Genomic DNA, 13,062 nt, shown 5'->3' with positions numbered 1-13,062 from the left:
AATAAAGTGAGGTCTCTGAGTGGATGGTAGGTCGAGTGGACTTCACTCGACGCTTTTGCTGGATCCCTTCTTCTGATTCTTGAACGTCTTTGTTCTTAGGACAAGGACCTTAGGTAGGACGTGTAGGTCGGGCCTATTACCCTACCCTAGGTCTGTGTCCACATCATTAGCCCCCGAATGGATCGACGTTTGAGTGAAAAAGGAAGGATGGAGTTGACCTCGCCTTTGCTCCTGCCTTGACTTGTTCTTATCTCCAAGTGGATGTCAGTTGCTAGAACGTTAGCTTCGTTTCAGTCGCCTCGATCGATTCAGAAATTCTCGACTGGTTTATATGATGACATCCGTCGAGTGGTATCTCTGACATGATATCTTTGGCGTGATCGGTTGCGAAGGATCCCGGATATCACGGGATTCAAAATTTTGGTGGAAGCGCGCCAGGCAGAGCGTTCCGCGATAAGTGGAATAGATAAATGGGTCGTTTTGATTTCTGCGCCACCTTTTTCGCCACGTATCATGTGCCTGACTGTTGGGGGATTTGACAGGATCGCTCGGGCCCACGCGTCAGCCACTCGGAAGCGGGCCTTTTAAAAGTGGCGAGGCCGAGGCATCTGCACTATGCGCGTCAATATCTCTTCTTCCTCTCGTGTCTCCACTTCGCCTCGCCCATCCATTCTCGACGCCGCTGCTCCGCCGCCATGGTGAAGGAAAAAGCGGCGGTGCTAGAACATGCGAAGAAGGCGACGGGGGCGGCAAAGAACAAGAAGATGAATCGGGGGTCTTCATCGTGCTCGGGGTTGCCGTCGGATTGGATTCAGGGAGACTGGATCCGAGCTTCGCTTCGGCAGGAGGACTTGGATGATATGGCTGAGCTACGGCTAATCGTCCATAAGTCTGCACGCCTGCCGAGGGGAGAAACGGAGCCACAGCCGTGGCCGGGTGAGTGTGTTCTGCTCGCCACTCATGTCGACCGTGGCTTCTCGCTTCCACCGCATCCCTTCTTCCGTGGTTTCCTGAATTTCTTTGGTGCCCAACTCCACCATTTCACACCCAATACCATCACATATCTCGCTGTGTTCGTCTCCATGTGTGAGAACTTCCTGGGGTGCCGACCACACTGGGGTCTTTTCAAGCACATCTTTACCATCCGATCCCAAACTGTGAAGAAGGCAAACTCGAAAGATGAGAAAACCCACGTCATCCAGATGTGTGGAGGCTTGGGCATTCAGAAGAGGAAGAGGAGCTCTTTTCCTTCGATGACTCTCCCAGAGTCAGTAAGGGGCTGGCAGTCGACCTGGTTCTACTGCCAGGACGTTGCGACCCCAGGCCAGTCGACCGGGCTTCCTCCTTTTTCTTTCGACTGTGTTCAAACTCCATCTTCTTCGAAAGTGACTGCTGCGGAGAAGGCGGAGACAGGCATGCTAGTGGAGAGAGTAGTCTAGCTGATCAACCAAGGTGTCACTGGTATGGACCTGCTCAAGGTGTTCCTCAATCGGCGGATCCAACCCCTCCAAGCTCGTGACCATTCCATGTGGATGTACTCTGGAGCTGGTGACACCGCTCGGGTTCATCCGGAGGAGGTGGAGGCCAAAACCGTAGCCGAGTGGTTGACGAGCATCACCGGGAACAAGGACAACCCCAGGGGTGCTAGGAGAGTTGACCCTTTCAGCGACAGCAACTTGCCAGATAAGGTCTGGTCATCACGACCGAATTTTTGAATGTATTTACCGACTGTTTGTTGTTCCGACTGACTGTTGATTGGTCTCTTGTTTTGCAGATCTACACGGAGATGTATTCAATGCCCAATGGTGAACAGGCCCTGGAGCAAGACCAAGAGGGCGAGGACAGCACCGAGGAGAGCGGCGCGTGGGAGTCTCCAACTGATGATGATGACGAGAGCGACGAGTCGACCGACGAGGAAGTGGCCGATTCACCGCCTCGTTCTGGACGTTGATCCAAGCTGCGCCATGATCCTGCGAGCAGGCGTGGCAAACCTATGGTGTCGGGTGCCCCATCTCACAAGCGCGATCGGTCTCCGACTCCACATTTGACTGAGGAGGTCACCCAGCAGCCCAAAGCCAATCCTTCGAAGGCTCAGAAGACCTTGCCTAGGATCAAGATGGACGTCCCTGTTGCCTCTGGGTAAATGCTCTTCTCGTATCTTCTTGTTCCGATCAATTTTTATGTTCCGAACGGTTTTCTTATTCTGACCGAGTGGATGATGAACTTGTGTAGCCCGACCTCAGCTGCGACTGACATGGATATTGACAAGACTCCAGCCGATGAGAAAGCTGACGACATCGTCACTTCCAAAGCCAGTAAGTCTGCCCGATTCGAATTCATTTGGTCGACTAAATAGTTTGTCAGTTATCCTCATGGCTTTCTCTGTTCATTGCAGTTCCACGAGACGTTGTTGTGCTCTCGGATGATGAAGAAGAAGTACCGTTGAGGGGAAGGAAAACGAAGGACAAGGAACTGAGCAAGAACGCTCCTGAAGTCCAGGTTCCCCGGTCGACTGTGACGCCTGGGACGACGGTCGAGCGGTCGACAGATCTGGCTCGTACTAACATCACCTTCGCAGTTCCGCTGTCGACTGATTGCCCCTCAGGATCAGCTGCTCAGACTTCTGCTGCACCGATACAACTCCCTGCTTCAGATCCAGTGGCTGCTTCGATTGCTCTGCTTTCATCACTTTTTACTGCATATCAAACTCCGGACGATCCACCGGCTGCTGCCAACGAAGCTCTTCTTCAGCTGAATCTTGTGATGGGGCAGATGAAAGTGGTGCATGAGGCTAGTCAAGTAGCCTTCAACGCCGGAGCTGCTATGCAAGCCAATGTCCAGGTTAGTTGATCTTTCGATCGATCGTAATTCTTGTCTGATCACCCACTGGGGTGTGGCTGTTTTGAAATTGTATGCCTCTTTGTGTCGATTCAAACTGAATCTTTGAACTAGTGGGAGCACGCTGAGTGCACCCACTGGGTGTAGTTCCCGAGACCATAGGTGACTGCGGGCAGTCGACTGCGGTCTGAGAATAGGAACTTTTTTTTGCAACTTGAGCTGGGCAGACCACATCGAGTGGAGCCAAAACCAGTGGGGGCACGCTGAGTGCACCCACTGGGTGTAGTCCCCGAAACCATAGTTAACTGCGGGCAGTCGACTGTGGTCTGAGAATTTGAATCTCTCTCTCTGAGAATTTGAAAGTCAGTCGACTGTCGACTGTAGTCTGAAAATCAGTGGGGGCACGCTAAGTGCACCCACTGGGTGTAGTCCCCGAGACTACCGTTGAATGTTTGATTCGGTGGTAGTCTTAGAGTAACTATCATTGTGATGTCTTTTCATCTCTGTCCACTGATATGGTTGTAACTGCAGAAATCTTGTGATCTTTTGGCTCTGCTTTCTGCCATGAAGAAAACAGCAAATCAGCCTCAACCTTGATCTGGAATTGGCCAAGAAGAATCTCAAGACTGCTCGTGACGAAGTAGCTGCCATGGGAGGTAACCAATTGCCAACTTTATACCCCGATGCTGCCACTTTTCCTTTCCATTTTTGAACCGAGTGGTTTCACTCGAGCAGATGTATGTAGTGAAAACCGCCAACTCCAAGCCCGTCTGAAGAATGTTATTTCTTTAGAGAAAATGAAGCAGGCTTTGGAGAAGAAGGATCTGGATCTTGCTGCAGCACAGAAGGAGGCGCGCGAGAAGACATCGCTTGCTGACAAGAAGCTTGCTTCAGTCAGCAAGTTAGAAGAAGAAAACTCCAAGCTGAAGACTGCTGTCTCTGACGCCAATCAAGAGGTCGAGCGACTGAAAAAGGACAAGGAGAAACTGACCAACGAACTGGGAAGTCTCAAGGCCGAGAATGGCGAGCTAGAGTCTTATCTGGGCCAACTTGCTGCGAAGCTGGTCTTGAAACTTGAAGGTACTGATTAATCTGTCTTATTTCTATCGACTGACAAGTCTTATTGTACCGTCGATTCATCATTCACTAGACTGTGCAGAATTTTCCCAAGACTTTGAAGCAGAAACTGGGTGGGTCGAGATGGGTCTTGATCCCATCAACTGTCCAGTCAAGGATGATGTTGCGATGAACGTGCTGCGGTTTGGAGTCTCGTATGGACAGCGCGGTTGCTTATCTGGCCCGTCTGAAAGCTGCAATGACTCGGGTTGATGCTGCACTTTGGCCTCAGGCAGAACTGTCTCACGATCTCGAGTCCCTGATGGCCCGACTGAATCAAATCCCTGAGCGCGTGCAAGAATGGAAGAAGTCACCCACTCGCTGTGGTGCTGACGTCGCCCTGTCTCTGGTCCGAGTGCACGGTAAGGATGTCAAAGAAGACAAGCTGGCGGAGCTCAAGGTTTCTAACACGAAGAGGCACACTTTCCAATCTTTCATGGACACCTTCCTTCACGCCGCCACTCGCATTGCAGACAGCATTGACCTTGACAGTTTCTGTGACCCAGCCAGTCCTTCTCCTGATGCGTGACCGAAAAACATTATGCTTCACCTTTATTTGCCTCGGAATGCCGAGTGATTGTGTAACCGTTAAACTTCTTCGGGCTTGATGCTCGAACACTTTTGATCCGTCGTCCGGAACTTTGGGATTTATCCGAACTTAGTTTATTTCCGAATATGTTTGTGTTTGCTTTCGAGTGGAATTTGTTCTTCACTCAGAATAATCTTTGTGCTTGAGATGCAGCTCTGAGGTGGAAAATTCAGTCGACCTGCACTTCATCGTCCTTGCAGGTAGGGATGGAGCACGTATTGCAGTCGACCTGCACCTCGTCGTCCCTGTGGATGGGGACGGAGCGCACATTGTATTTGTGGCGTAGCTCCGAAGGAGAAGGTTGCAGTCGACCTGCACCTCGTCGTCCTTGCGGATAGGGATGGAGCGCACATTGTATTTGTGGCATAGCTCCAAAGGAGAAGGTTGCAGTCGATCTGCACCTCGTCGTCCTTGCGGATAGGGATGGAGCGCACATTGTATTTGTGGCGTAGCTCCAAAGGAGAAGGTTGCAGTCGACCTGCACCTCGTCGTCCTTGCGGATAGGGATAGAGCGCACATTGTATTTGTGGCGTAGCTCCGAAGGAGAAGGTTGCAGTCGACCTGCACCTCGCCGTCCTTGCGGATAGGGATGGAGCGCACATTGTACTTGTGGCGTAGCTCTGAAGGACAAGGTTGCAGTCTACCTGCACCTCGTCGTCCTTGCGGATAGGGATGGAGCGCACATTGTATTTGTGGTGTAGCTCCAAAGGAGAAGGTTGCAGTCGACCTGCACCTCGTCGTCCTTGCGGATAGGGATGGAGGGCACATTGTACTTGTGGCGTAGCTCCAAAGGAGAAGGTTTCTTCAAACTTAGGCGAGTACTGGACTGCAGCTAAGCCACCGAGTGGGAGGGTTGCTCTTCACTTGGTAAGATTTTTCAAACTTAGGCGAGTACTTGGACTGCAGCTAAGCCCCCGAGTGGGAGGATTGCTCTCCACTCGGTAGGATTTTTTTAAACTTAGGCGAGTACTGGACTGCAGCTAAGCCCCCGAGTGGGAGGATTGCTCTCCACTCGGTGGGATTTTTTAAACTTAGGCGAGTACTTGGACTGCAGCTAAGCCCCCGAGTGGGAGGATTGCTCTCCACTTGGTGGGATTTTTTTACACATAGGCGAGTACTGGACTGCAGCTAAGCCCCTGAGTGAGAGGCTTGCTCACCACTCGGTAGGATTTGTTAAACTTAGGTGAGTACTAGACTGCAGCTAAGCCCCCGAGTGAGAGGCTTGATCACCACTCGGTAGGATTTTTTTACACTTAGGCGAGTACTTGGACTGCAGCTAAGCCCCCGAGTGAGAGGCTTGCTCACCACTCGGTAGGATTTTTTACACTTAGGCGAGTACTTGGACTGCAGCTAAGCCCCCGAGTGGGAGGATTGCTCTCCACTCGGTGGGATTTTTTTACACTTAGGCGAGTACTGGACTGCAGCTAAGCCCCCGAGTGAGAGGCTTGCTCACCACTCGGTAGGATTTTTTAAACTTAGGCGAGTACTGGACTGCAGCTAAGCCCCCGAGTGAGAGGCTTGCTCACCACTCGGTAGGATTTTTCAAACTTAGGCGAAACAGATTCGCAGCTAAGCCCCCGAGTGAGAGGCTTGCTCACCACTCGGTATGATTTTTCAAACATAGGCGAAACAGATTCGCAGCTAAGCCTCCGAGTGAGAGGCTTGCTCACCACTCGGTAGGATTTTTCTAACTTAGGCGAAACGAATTCGCAGCTAAGTCACCCACTGGTGGATTTCAGACTTAAATAAAAGCGACAACAATTGTTTAGGAAGATTATAAATCTCTTGTTTTTGATAAATAAACTACAAAGGTATTTCTTATTACATCTCATCCGAGTGAGTACTTAAGTATAAAAGGGCGGAGCGGATCCATGTTCCAAGCTCGTGGCTCGTCTTTCTGATGCTCGACATTGTAAAGATGGTATGCTCCATTGTGGAGAACTCTGGTGATAATGAAGGGGCCTTCCCAAGCAGGGGCGAGCTTGTGTGGCTTCTGTTGATCCACTCGAAGAACCAAGTCTCCCTCTTGAAAGGCTCGACCCTTCACATTTCTGGCGTGGAATCGATGCAAGTCTTGCCGATAAATGGTCGACCGGATCAACGCCATCTCTCTTTCCTCCTCTAAGAGATCGACTGAATCCTGCCGGGCTTGTTCTGCTTCCTCTTCAGAGAAGGGCTCGAATCGGGGTGCGTTGTGGAGCAGGTCACTTGGCAGAACAGCTTCGGCTCCATAGACCAGAAAGAAAGGAGTTCATTCAGTCGACCAATTGGGAGTTGTCCTCAAACCCCAAAGTACTGATGGAAGTTCATCAACCCAGGCGCCTGATGCGTGTTTGAGATCACGCATCAGTCGGGGTTTCAGTCCCTTGAGAATTAGGCCATTTGCTCTTTCTGCTTGTCCATTCGATTGCGGGTGAGCGACTGAAGCATAGTCGACTCGTGTTCCTTGAGAAGCGCAGAATGCTCTAAACTCCTCAGAATCAAAGTTCGACCCGTTGTCAGTGATGATGTTGTGTGGAACTCCATATCTGAATGTCAATTCTCTGATGAAACTGACAGCGGTGCTGGCTTCAAGATTCTTGATAGGTTTAACTTCAATCCATTTGGTAAACATGTCGACTGCTAGAAGCACATGAGTGAAGCCGCTTCTACCAGTTCTTAGTGGTCCCACCATATCCAATCCCCAAACAGCAAAGGGCTAGACGAGGGGAATGGTCTTCAGGGCTGACGCTGGCTTGTGAGACATATTAGAGTAAAACTGGCAACCTTCACATCTGTCGACTATATCTTTCGCCATCTCATTTGCTCATGGCCAATAAAACCCGGCTCGATATGCTTTAGCCACAATGGCCCAAGAGGACGCATGGTGACCACAGGTCCCCGAGTGGATGTCGCTGAGGATCATTCGACCTTCTTCTAGCATTATGCATTTCTGATTGACCCCAATCACACTTTCCCTGAACAATTGTCCCCTTATCCCAGTAAAGGCTTTGGATCGATGGACGATCTGTCGAGCCTCTTCTCCATCCTCTGGGAGTTCTTTCCTAAGGATGTACGCGATGTAAGGTACTGTCCAGTCGGGAGTGATGACCAGAACCTCCATGATTAGGTCGACCACGACTGGGATCTCGACTTCAGTCGGATCTGTGGCGCTCTTAGGCTGCGGGGGCTCTTCTGTAAAAGGATCTTCTTGAACTGACGGTGTGTGAATGTGTTCCAAAAACACATTGCTGGGAATGGCTTCTCTCTTGGAACCTATCTTCACCAAATTAGCAGCTGCTTGATTTTTTAGTCGGGGTATATGATGGAGCTCTAACCGCTCAAACCTCTTCTCCAACTTTCTCACCGCATTGCTGTAGCCAGTCATGGCTGGGCTTCTGACGTCCCACTCTTTCATCACTTGGTTGACCACCAAATCTGAGTCGCCATAGACCATGAGGCAACGGACGCCGAGTGAAATGGCCAGGCGCAACCCATATAAGAGTGCTTCATATTCTGCTTCATTATTGGAGGAATCAAAGTGAATCTGGAGTATATATCTGAGCTTGTCTCCTCGGGGGGGATACCAGTACCACCCCGGCACCAGAACCATTCAGCATCTTGGAACCATCGAAGAACATGGTCCAGTGCTCCGAGTGAACTTGAGTCGGCAGATGCTGTTCGATCCACTCGGCGAGGAAATCTGCTATTGCTTGGGACTTGATAGCTTTATTTGCCTCAAACTTGATATCTAAGGGAAGGAGTTCAATCGCTCATTTTGCCACTCGACCAGTTGCATCTCTGTTGTGCAGAATCTCCGACAATGGAGCGTCGCTGACGACTGTAATAGAGTGATCAGAGAAATAGTGTGCAACCTTCTTCGTGGTCATGTAAATTCCATAAACAAGCTTCTGATAGGGTGGATATCTCCGCTTTGACGGAGTCAAAACTTCAGAAACATAATACACCAGGCGCTGAACTTTATAGGCTTTTCCCTCTTCTTCTCGCTCGACCATAAGTACTGTACTGACGACTTGTCCAGTGGCTGCAATATAAAGCAGTAAAGGCTCTTTGCTGATTGGAGCAGCAAGCACCGGCTGGGTGGAAAGCAGGGCTTTTAGCTCTGCAAATGATGCATCAGCTTAAGGAGTCCACTCGAACTTATCTGACTTCTTCATCAATTGGTAGAGAGGTAGTGCCTTCTCACCGAGTCGAGAAATGAATCGACTTAGGGCGGCCAAACAACCAGTAAGCTTCTAGACATCATGCACATGCACAGGGCGTTTCATTCGGAGTATGGCACCAACTTTCTCGAGGTTAGCATCAATCCCTCGTTCGGAAACGAGAAAACTGAGTAACTTTCCTCCTGGAACTCCGCATGTGCACTTTGATGGATTAAGCTTGATATCATACCTTCTGAGGTTGGCAAAGGTTTCAGCAAGGTCAGCCAGTAGGTCAGAACCTTTACGTGACTTGACCACAATGTCATCCATGTACGCTTCCACATTCCGACTGATTTGAGTGAGTAAACAATTCTGGATCATCCGCATGAATGTGGCTCCAGCGTTCTTCAGACCGAATGGCATAGTGACATAACATAAGCACCCGAATGGGGTGATGAAAGCTGTTTTAATTTCATCGGGTCCATACAGACGGATCTGATGATACCCGGAATAGGCGTCCAAAAAGGACAAACGCTCACACCCCGCAGTCGAATCGACTATTTGATCGATGCGAGGGAGAGGAAAGTGATCCTTCGGGCAGGGCCAATTGATATGCTTGAAATCGATGCACATGCGAAGTGAGTCGTCCTTCTTAGGGACCATGACAACATTAGCTAAACACTCGGAGTGGTAAATCTCTCGAATAAACTCAGCTGCCAGGAGCTGAGCCACTTCTTCACCGATTGCTTTTCTCTTCTGTACGGAGGACCGTCGAAGATGTTCCTTGACCGGTTTTACTTTTGGGTCGACTCACAAACGATGCTCAGCCAGTCCCCTGGGAACACCTGGCATGTCAGAAGGTTTCCATGCAAAGATGTCCCAGTTCTCACGGAGGAACTGGATGAGCGCTTCTTCCTATTTGGAGTCGAGTGTTGTTGAAATGTGGGTCGGAGCAGCATTGGGATCAGTCGGGTGGATATGAATCAGTTTCGTCTCACCGGACGACTGAAATGCTGAACCCGTTGCAGGCTTCTTGGCTCGCAGTAAATCACTCAGATCTGCATTTTTCTGATACTACTGCAATTCCACTACTGCCATCTGCGCATCGGCGATCTTCGAGCCCTTCTGGAAGCAGTCTTCTGCCTTCTTTCGATTGCCAGTGATAGTGATCACACCTTTGGGACCAGGCATCTTCAATTTGAGGTACACATAGCATGGACGAGCCATAAAATGTGCATAAGCCGGCCTGCCCAGAATAGCGTGATAAGCACTCTGGAAATCCACAACTTCAAATGGCAACTTTTCTTTGCGGTAATTCTTGGAATCACCGAAAACCACGTCAAGAGCAATCTGGCCGAGTGATTCAGCCTTCTTGCCTGGAATGACTCCATGGAACCTCATATTGCTTTCACTGAGTCTGGACATCGGAATGCCCATCCCTTTCAGCGTCTCTGCATACAGAATATTCAGGCCACTGCCACCATCCATCAGAACTTTAATCAGTCGAGTGCCTTCGACAACTGGATTGACCACCAAAGCTTGCCTCCCAGGGGTGGCTATGTGCGTCGGATGATCGGACTGGTCGAATGTGATGGTAGTCTGAGACCATTTCAAATAACTGGGTGTCACCGGAGCGACCATATTCACTTCTCTATTGATAACGTTCAGTCGACTCTTGCTCTCAACATCAGCAAAAATCATCAGAGTGGAATTTACGTGAGGGTAACCATCATCACTCTCCTCCTTGTGTTCAACCTTGTCTGACTCTTTTTCCTTGCCTTTGGGTTGTTTCTCTCGGAACTGCTGGATTAGGAGCCGACACTGTCGAGTGGTATGCTTCGGGTAAATGATTTTACTCTCTTCATCTTTCTTTGTGTGGATGTGGCATGGCAAATCTAGCACATCATTTCCATATTGATCTTTTATTTTCTTAGGGTTCCATGGCCCCTTGGGCTTCCCTTAGGATTTTCCTTGAGTCACGGCTAAGGTTTCTCCAGGAGCAGCTGGCTCGGCTTTGCGCTTCTGCTTTCGACTGGAGTTTCCTCCTCCGGTTTCATGGGCGACAGTTTTGTGCTTGCCACTCCGGAGCCAATCCTCCTCTTCACCATTAGCATACTTGGTGGCAATCTCCATCATTTGACTCAGAGACATGTCTCCGGTCCGACCAAACTTCAGATTCAACTCTCTGTACTTGACGCCTTCCTTGAAGGCACAAACTGCTTGGTGATCAGACACGTTCTCCACCGTGTGATGCAACATGATCCATCTCTGGATATAATCTCTCAAAGTTTCATTTGTCTTCTGCACACAAGACTGCAGCTCTGTCAACCCTGCTGGTCGCTTGCACGTCCCTTCAAAAGTTCTGACAAACACTCGGGCAAGATCTTCCCAACTGTAAATGCTGCTTGGTGCTAACTGATTCAGCCATGCTCTGGCCGAACCCTCCAACATCAGAGGGAGGTGCTTCATGGCCACTTCATCATTGCCGCCGCCGATCTGAACATCCACTCGGTAGTCCTCAAGCCAAGTGTCAGGCTTGGACTCACCAGTGAACTTACTGACTCCAGTCGCCAACCTGAAGTTGGGAGGAATCACCGCGCCCTGATGGATCTGCTGAAGCACTCTGGACCTGAGACATGCACTTTGCTGCTGGTTGGTAGATCTCTATCATGACCTTCCCGGTGAGCTCTGTTTCTGTCTACCAAACCCTGAACGAGAATAGATCTCGCATCAAAGCCTGGCTCCCTCGGGTTGACTGGAATCCTCCGCCCAACATTGTTAGGGCGTCTATCATCATGCTGCCGAGGCATGTACGACCCACTCGTTGGGGGAGGTGTGGGCACTCGACGACGATCATCACGATCGAGTCGGTGATCATACTGCTCACGATTTCTGTACTGATCACGCCGGTCTCCACGTCCCTCACGCCTCGGGGGTGATCTTGGGCTGTGAGCCGACTGGACTGTATCTGCAACAACGGACCTGCTATGGATCCTATTCCGTGACTATGACACAGCTGTATTCTGTTCTCCTGCTGCCCGGAGTAAAGCTCTGATCTGCATCAGACCTCTGCCAGCTTCTGACTGGGAGGGCTGAATTGACTCTGCTATTCGAGCTGCAGCTGTAAGATTCTGGATCGGAGTTCGATATACCTGAGTCGGAGGTGGAAAGAGTTGACGTCGACTGGATCCTGGAACTCGTTGACGCGCACGCTCGTCGAGTACGCGCTGGAGGTTCTCCAGTCGAGTGCGCTCAGCCAGGTTGGCCAGGCGCGTCCTCCAAGGCCCGGGCCTCGGGGGTTTCTCCAACGATAGGAGTGTGAAGTGCATCCATGTTCCGGCGGCGAAGTTCTTCCCTCTGTTGCGAAGAGAGGGGCTCGGGGAGGTACTCCTCATGGACATGTGACGGGTCGCCTCCGCCGTCGCCACCGTCGACCAGGGGAAGCCGGGAGGACTGCGAGGTCCATCGACCATCAGGACCTCCGCTACAGGATCACTGTTGTCGCACTCGGATGCAGTCTCTGCGGAGCCAGTCGACAGGTCGAACAGGCCGTAGAGAAATTCGTCGGGCTCGATCGCCGCGACTTGGGGGGTGGCCGACTGGCGAGCCACCGCGTGCCTCACCCACCGCTGAAGTCTTGATCAACCGGAACGCTTGCGCCGGCGGGCGACAGGGAGGGAGGACGCCACAGGAGCCGACCGATACTGGGTCGACGGCTGCCGCAGGAGGACGCCGCGGACGCACGCGCGAAAGTGCGTTGCCCCGCGGACGGGGAGTGCGTCGACGTCGAGTGGAGCCTCCTGAAGCCAAGCGGAGTCGTCGGCGACGAACATGAGCGCGTCGAGACGGATCTCGCGGCCTTCAGCCAAACCTCCGCCTGAAACCATGATGAAGGGGATCGGGAAGATTGCAACTTCTCCAACAAGTCACTAAGACACCTGTCCCACGGTGGGCGCCAACTGTCGTGGTTCTAAGTCTGACAGTAGAATGGGGGGTAGGAATGTAGAGGCAAGATCCTAGCTATGGAGGAGTTGTACACGCAAGGTTTACGAGTTCAGGCCCTTCTCCGAGGAAATAATAGCCCTACGTCTCGGAGCCCGGAGGCGGTCGACTGGATTATGTGTGTGTGAGTTACAGGGGATGCGAACCCTTGTCCCAGAGGAGGGGGGTGGCTTATATAGAGTGCGCCAGGACCCCAGCTCCCCTCCGTTAAATAGGATTCAATGTACATAAAGGGGTTGCATTACAGATAACGCCTGTATTGAAGTGTTACAAATGATCATTAAATGTATGAGTAAATGCCCGACCGTTGCTGCGCAGAGCGGCTTTAGGTCTTCTTATTGTCGAGTGGTTTGGTGGTCGAGTGACCCGGATAAA

This window comes from Triticum aestivum, chromosome 7A, assembly GCF_018294505.1.
Source record: "Triticum aestivum cultivar Chinese Spring chromosome 7A, IWGSC CS RefSeq v2.1, whole genome shotgun sequence".
Lineage (NCBI taxonomy): Eukaryota > Viridiplantae > Streptophyta > Magnoliopsida > Poales > Poaceae > Triticum > Triticum aestivum.
Note: the sequence above shows the minus strand (reverse complement) of the source record.